Source organism: Callithrix jacchus, chromosome 5 (assembly GCF_049354715.1).
Source record: "Callithrix jacchus isolate 240 chromosome 5, calJac240_pri, whole genome shotgun sequence".
NCBI lineage: Eukaryota > Metazoa > Chordata > Mammalia > Primates > Cebidae > Callithrix > Callithrix jacchus.
The window spans coordinates 49011859-49019809 of NC_133506.1; positions in this window are offsets into that span (position 1 = coordinate 49011859).

The window sequence follows — 7951 nt, forward strand, 5'->3', positions numbered from 1 at the left end:
TTTGGGAGACTGAAGCGCTAGAATTGCTTGAACCTGGGAGGCAGAGGTTGCAGTGAGCCCAGATTGTGCCACTGCACTCCAGCCTAGGCAACAGAGCAAAATCCTGTCTCAAAAAAAAAAAAAAAAAAAATCCAATCTCAAAACAAAGTTGTTTTTTTTTGCTTTTTTTTTTTTAAGAGATGGGATCTTGCTATGTTGCCCAGGCTGGAGTGCAGTGACTGTTCACAGGCATGATCCCACTACTGATCAGCACGGGAGTTTTGACCTGCTCCGTTTCTGACATGGGCTGGTTCACCCCTCCTTAAGCAACCTGGTGGTCCCCCGCTCCCAGGAAGTTACCATATTGATACCAAACTTAGTGCGGACACCCGATCGGCATAGCTCACTACAGCCCAGAACTCCTGGGCTCAAGCAATCCTCCCACCTCAGCCTCCAGAGTACCTGGGACCACAGGCACCACCACGCCCGGCAAAACAAAGTTTTAATGTATGAAAAGAACAGAGCTCAAATGTTAATACTTCAAAACTGGGAGATTATGAGTATTTCCTTTTTCTACGGCCAGCGAGGGGTAGTTGTTAATTTGCCAAGAAACCTCTCTCTCTTCTGGAGCAACTGGAGAAACCAGAGAACAGTAAAGCTCATTCGCTGTTGCTACAGTCTGGCTCCACTCCTTAGCACAATGTCCTCACTAGCTGTGTGCAGGTGCACAGTCTGGTGTCCTTATCTGTAAGACTGGGATGATAAAAAGTTTCTATCTCAAACGGTAGTTGTAAGATTTATTTTTGTGTGTGTATTTATTTATTTTTCAACATGGAGTTTCACTCTCATCACCCAGGTTGGTGTGTACTAGCATGATCTCTGCTCACCACAACCTCCACCTCCTAGGTTCAAGTAATTCTCCTGTCTCAGTCTCCCGAGTAGCTGAAACTACAGGCGTGCACCATACACCTGGCTAATTTTGTTTTTTGGTTTTTGTGGGGTTTTTTTGAGACTTCAGGCACGAGGCTGGAGTGCAGTGGTGCAATTGCTGCTCACTACAACCTCTGCCTCCCGGGTTCAAGCAATTCTCCTGCCTCAGCCTCCCGAGTAGCTGGGACTACAGGCACGTGCCACCATGCCCAGCTAGTTTTTGTATTTTTTTACTATAGAGACGGACTTTCACCATGTTGGCCAGGATGGTCTCGATCTCTTGACCTCGTGATCCGCCCGCCTCAGCCTCCCAAAGTGCTGGGATTACAGGCATGAGCCACTGCACCCGGCTATTTTTGTATTTTTTTTTATTAGAGGCTGGTCTCAAACTCCCAACCTCAGGTGATCCACCCGCCTCGGCCTCCCAAAGTGCTGGAATTACAGGCATGAACCACCGCACCCAGCCAGTTGTGAGATTTAAATGAGACAATGCATGAAAAATGCATGGCCCATCGGACATGCTCTGTAACAGAGAACTATTTCCCGGTCTGTGGAAATGTACCGTGTGTTTGAGGAAATTCAGATGAGTTATATTTTCTTTGTTATCTTGATTTCCTTAAGAATTTTTCTCAAACCAAAAGAACTAACACCTTTAAAACAATGCCTTCCAACACTGATCTTTATGCAAGTCTCAGTGAAGTTTTCACTGCTTTGTTTTTCATGAGGGGTTTTTTCTCTCCATATAAAGGACAGTCCTTCAGTCTTCAATTATGTTTTTCCAACTGTCTTGCTTTCTCTTTTGTGAAACGATGGTGCACGTAAACGCCAGTTGGATTTTTTGAATACCCTTTCTTACCTGGCAAAATCAAAACTTGGTATCCTTACAATGACACCAGGTTTTTCGACACTACTGGTTAATGAATTCCAAAACTCTGGGAGCTCTGGCCGTCCACCAAAATTAAAGGCCTTCCTCCATGCTTACTATCATCTGCTTTTGTTGTTGATTTTGAGACAGGTTCTCGGTTTATTGCCCAGGCTAGAGTGCAGTGGCGCCATCACAGCTCACTGCAGCCTCAACCTCCCAGGTTCCCACAATCCTCCCGCCTCAGCTTCCCAAGTAGGTGTGACCACAGACGCATGCCACCACCTCCGGCTAATTTTTCATTTTTTATAGAGATGGGTCTTGCTGTGTCACCCAGGCTGGTCTCGAACTCCTTGCTTCAAGCCATCCTCCTGCCTTGGCCTGCCTGCCAAAGTGCTGGGATTACATGTGTGAGCCACCAAGCTTGGCTTCGTCTGCTTTTGAAATAAGCATGTCATGCAATTGCCTGCGCTACCAAAAGAAAAGATAAAAGAAACGTCTTTAGAGCTAAGCAGTGCCCTTTCCTTTAGGTCACCATCTGTGTAACACAACATAAGTGCTGGGGGGAATAAACCTGGGATCTGATGGGGCAGCTCCAGACGCATTTGTCCAGTACACAGGAGGGTATGCTGGGAGCCCTTACTCTCCAGCTAAACAGGTTGGAATCCTCACTGTGATGGTATGAGCTGATGGCTGGTCTGGTTTATATTTGTTTACCCAGAGTTCTACAGCTGCTGATTAATTTCCTAAAGTGGGCCTAGAAATCCAGTAGCTGGTTTCTTTTAGTTTCTCTTGCAGCCTTTGTTTCCAAGTTGCAACCAATTGCTATTCTTAGCTAATACTTCCCTCGTGTGGACAGAGGCTGCATTACCAGTGCCCGGGAGAAAAACCTTTTCCTCTGATCATTTGAAGTCATCTCTCTAATGGGCTCCCTTTAATGAAACTAAAGGCTGTCCCTACCCAGGGCCTGGGTTCTGAGTGCTGTAGAGAGAGAAGGTAACCCAACTGAGTAGAGACTGCTCTAGGCTGTAAGTGTGAATCTACGCTTCATTGCTGGGATGCCACCCCCTTGGGCCTCAGTTTCCTAATAAATAAAATAGAACAGTAGGCTTCCCACAGTAGGGATGAGATAGAAAAGTTAAGCTGGGCGCGGTGGCTCATGCCTGTAATCCTAACACTTTGGGAGGCTGAGGTGGGTGGATCACCTGAGATCAGGAGTTCAAGACCAGCCTGAACATGGTGAAACCCCATCTTAAAAAAAGAGATAGAAAAGTTAAAAGGAGGCCAGGCATGGTGGATCACGCCTGTAATCCCTGCACTTTGGGCAGCCAAGGAGGGTGGATCACCTGAGGTCAGAAGTTCAAAACCAGCCTGACCAACATGGAGAAACCCCATCTCTACTAAAAATACAAAAAGTAGCCAGGCATGGAGGTCATGGACACCTGTAATCCCAGCTACTTGGGAAGCTGACACAAGAGAATCACTTGAACCCAGGAGGTGGAGGTTGCAGTGAGCCAGGATTGCACCACTGCACTCCAACCTGGGTGACAGAGTGAGACGCCATCTCAAAAAAGAAAAATAAAAGTTAAAAGGAAAATATAGCATATTCTCCTAGGCATAATTAAAAGTTTGATAAACATTCACCTTGACTCAGTTCCTGTAGAAATTCAATTATATGCCCAGAATTTATATCACATGTATAACAAAGTTGGTGGTGGTGGTGGTTGTTGTTGTTGTTGTTGTTGGAGACGGAGTTTTGTTCTTGTTGCCCAGGCTGGAGTGCAATGGTGCAAATCTCCACTCACCGCAACCTCTACCTCTTGGGTTCAAGAGATTCACCTGCCTCAGCCTCACAAGTAACTGGGATTACAGGCATGTACCACCACGCCCAAGTAATTTTGTATTTTTAGTAGAGATGGAGATTCTCCATGTTGGTCAGGCTGGTCTCGAAACCCCAACCTCAGGAGATCCACCTGCCTCGGCCTCCCAAAGTGCTGGAATTACAGGTGTGAGCCACTGCACCTGACCTTACAACAAAGTTTCAAATGTATTCAAATGTTACAGTTCATAAGATACAAAGTCATTGACTAGACCAATAAATATCTTGGTAGTCTTTGTTATTAAGGATTTCCTCAACCAATATCATTCATTCATTTATTCAAAATATATTTATTCAGACCAGGCACGGTGGCTCAGCCTGGAACCCCAACACTTTGGAAAGCCAAGGCAGGAGGATCACTTGAGCCCAGGTGTTTAAAACCAGCCTAGGCAATATGGCAATACCCCATGTATACCAAAAAGTACAAAAATCAGCCAGGCATGGTGGTACATGCCTGAAGTTCCAGCTCCTTGGGAGGCTGAGGTGGGAGGATCACTTGAGCCCAAGACGGGGAGGCTGCAGTGAGCCAAGGCTGCACCATTGCACTCCAGCCTGGGCAACAGAGTGAGACCCTATCTCAGAAACAAAACAAAAAAACAAGACAAAACAAAAAATTAAAAGTGTAATTAGTTAGATTTATTCACTGAAGACTTGGCCAGGCATGGTGGCTCACGCCTGTTATCCAGCACCTTGGCAGGCCAAGGAGGGAGAACTTGAGGCCAGGAGTTTGAGACTAGCCTGGGCAACATAATGAGACTTTGTTCCTACCAAAAAAAAAAAAATCAAAAATTAGCTGGGTAAGGTGGCATATGCCTACAGTCCCAGCTACTTGGGGGGCTGAGATAAGAAGATCCTTTAAGCCTGGGAATTTGAGGTTTCAGTGAGCTATGACTGTGACACTACACTCCAGCCTGTGCGACAGAGCATGGCCATCTAAAAAAAAAGCTGGGTGCAGTGGCTTACACGTGGAATCCCAGCACTTTGGGAGGCCGAGGCGGGTAGATCACAGTCAGGAGTTTGAGACCAGTGAGACTCCATCTCAAAAAAAAAAAGTAGCACTATTATTTAGATTAAAGGTCTAAAAGAGTATAACACTAATATGGAGTCTTAATATTGCAAAGTAAAAGAAAAAAGGAGGCTGGGTGACCCATGTGAGCAAGCAGTTCCACTCCTAGTTATATACTCGAAGAACTTAAAAAAGACATTCAGACAAAAACTTGTCCAGCAACGTTCAGAGCAGCACTACTCCAGCTGGGGTGACAAAGCAATACTGTCTCAAAAAAATAAAAATAAAAGATGTGTATTGTGAGTCACTAACCTCAATTTGTTCATATTTTACTCTATTTTTTCCTTTTAAAAATTGAAGTATAATACAGCCAGGTGTGGTGGCTCATGCCTGTAATCCAGCACTTTGGGAGGCTGAGGCAGGAGGATTACTTGAGGCTAGAAGTTCAAGACCAGCCTGGTCAACAGATCATCTCTACCAAAAAAAAAAGCTTTTAAAAGATCTTTAAAATTAGTCAGGTATGGTGGTGCACGCCTGTAGTCTAAGCTACTCAGGAGGTTGAGGCAGGAGGATCACTTGAGCTCAGGAGTTCAAGGCCGCAGCGAGCTATGATTGCACCACTGCACCCCAGCATCCCAGTGATACAGTGTCACTGTATACTGACCACTGCAAGGAGATGCCAGTTTACTCAGCCATTCCATTATTGGCAGGCTTTTGCACTTTCGCTGGTTTCACTTTGTTTGTTTTGTAGAGATGAGATCTCACTATGTTGCCCAAGCTGTTCTTAAATTCCTGGTCTCAAGCGATCCTCCCACTTTGGCTTCCCAATGTGCAGGGATTACAGGCAAGAGCCACCGCGCCCAGCCTATGCTATTTTAAAGTATCAACTATTGGTATTATTGTTCATGTACTACTATCATTTCTGTACTTACCAAAATCTGTAACCAGAATAATTGGCATTACCTGGCACACCCAAGGGGGTATTTGTGGCATTAAAGTTGCATCCGGGCTGGGTGTGGTACATCTGGGCTGGGTATGGTGGCTCACACCTGTAACCCCAGCATTTGGGAGGCTGAGGCAGGTGGTTCACTTGAGGCCAGGCGTTTGAGACCAACCTGGCCATCGTGGCAAAACCCCATCTCTACTAAAAATACAAAAATTAGCCAAGTGTGGTGGTGTACACCTGTAGTCCCAACTACTTGGGAGGTGGAGGTTGCAGTGAGCTGAGATTGTACCACTGCACTCCAGCCTGGGAGACAAAGTAAGACTGTCTCAAAAACTGCAAAACAAAAAACAAAACAAATAAACTTGCATCTGAATAGAAGTTCCAGAAGCCTTGCGATCACTGTCATCCTGAGCTTCATTCCCATTTCCAGGGAATGGTGAGCTGGATCAATTTTCCTTGCTAGTCATCTTTAGGTTCCACAAGTTGCACTAAGCTGGTCCATTTCCAGAAGTTCTTTTTTGAGACAGAATTTCGCTCTTGTTGCCTATGCTGGAGTGCAATGGCATGATCTCAACTCACTGCAACCTCCGCCTCCTGGGGTCAAGTAATTCTCCTGCTTCTAGCTACCAGGCTAGCTGGGATTACAGGCATGTGCCGCCACATTCAGCTAATTTTTTTTTTCTTTTTTTTGAGACCGAGTCTCTCACTGTTGCCCAGGCTATAGTGCAGTGGTGCAGTCTTGGCTCACTGCAATCTCCACCTCCTAGGTTCAAGCAATTCTCCTGCCTCAGACTCCCAAGTAGCTGGAACTACAGGCATGCGCCACCCTGCCCAGCTAATTTTTTGTTGTTGTTGTTATTTTTAATAGAGAGGGTTTCTCCATGTTGATCAGGCTGGTCTCAAACTCCCGACCTCAGGTGATCCACCCACCTCAGCCTCCCAAATTGCTGAGATTACAGGCATGAGCCACCGTGCCTGGCCCAGAAGTTCTTGATGGATCTATATGCAAATGAGGGGTAGAGGGAGGAGAAGTGGGGAGACAAACAGGCAGGAGGAAGGGGTGAGAGAACCAGGAGGAGAGGGGAGTGGCTCCAGCGTCAGCTCCACCCCACCTGGAGCCTGAGCCACTCTTTCCCTTCCTTCAGGACTGGCTTTCTCCCTCCAGGGCCAAATCCTGTCTCCTAGAACTTGACGCCTTCTTCCCACGGTCATTTATTTTCCCCTGGGCTGTCTCGCCTTACATCCTCCCTGTAAAATACAAGCCACTGTAAAATACAAGCCCTGCCCTGGTGCAGCCCCACACCTGGAAGAACACAATGTCAGTGAGTTTCTTTTTGTCTTCTTCAATTAAACTGGGCTTTGGGGGCCAGGCTTGGTGGCTCACACCTGTAATCCCAGCACTTTGGGAGGCTGAGGCAGGTGGATCACTTCAGGTCAGGAACTAGAGGCCAGCCTGGCCAAGACAATTAAATGCTGTCTCTATTAAAAATATAAAAATTAGCCAGACATGATGGCACACACCTATAATACCTCAGGAGGCTGAGGCAGGAGAATCACTTGAACCCTGGGTGGCAGATGCTCCCGTGAGCTGAGATTACATCACTGCACTCCAGCCTGGGTGACAGAACAGAGCAAGACTCTTGTTTTTTAAAATTAAAAATTAGAAAAGGCCAGGCACAGTGGCTCACACCTGTAATCCCAGTACTTTGGGAGGCTGAGGCAGGCAGATCACAAGATCAAGAGATGGAGACCAGCCTGGCCAACATGGTGAAACCCAGTCTATACTAAAATTACAAAAATTAGCCAGGCATGGTGGCACACACCTATAATACCAGCTACTCAGGAGGCTGAGGCAGGAGAATCGCTTGAACCCCAGGAGGCAGAGGTTCCAGTGAGCCAAGATTATCCCATTGCACTCCAGCCCGGGCAACAGAGCAGAGCAAGATGATCTCAAAAAAAAAAAAACAAAAAAAGAGGCTGGGCGCAGTGGCTCATGCCTGTAATCCCAGCGGGCTGAGGCAGATGGATCATGAGGTCAAGAGATCAAGACCAGCCTGGCTAACATGCTGAAACCTGCTGATACAAAATTTAGCAGACGTGGTGGCGTGCGCCTGTAATTCTAGCCTCTTGGGAGGCTGAGGCAGGAGAATCGCTTGAACCTGGGAGACAGAGGTTGAAGTGAGCCGAGATTGCATCCAGCCTAGGCAACAGAGCGAGATTCCACCTAAAAAACAAAACAAAACAAAAACTGGGCTTTTGGCATCACTGGAAAGAAAAATCCAAATAACAGCGGTGTCCTTTAGCTCTGCTGTGACATCCTCCCTATAAAATACAAGCCCTGACCCTGGT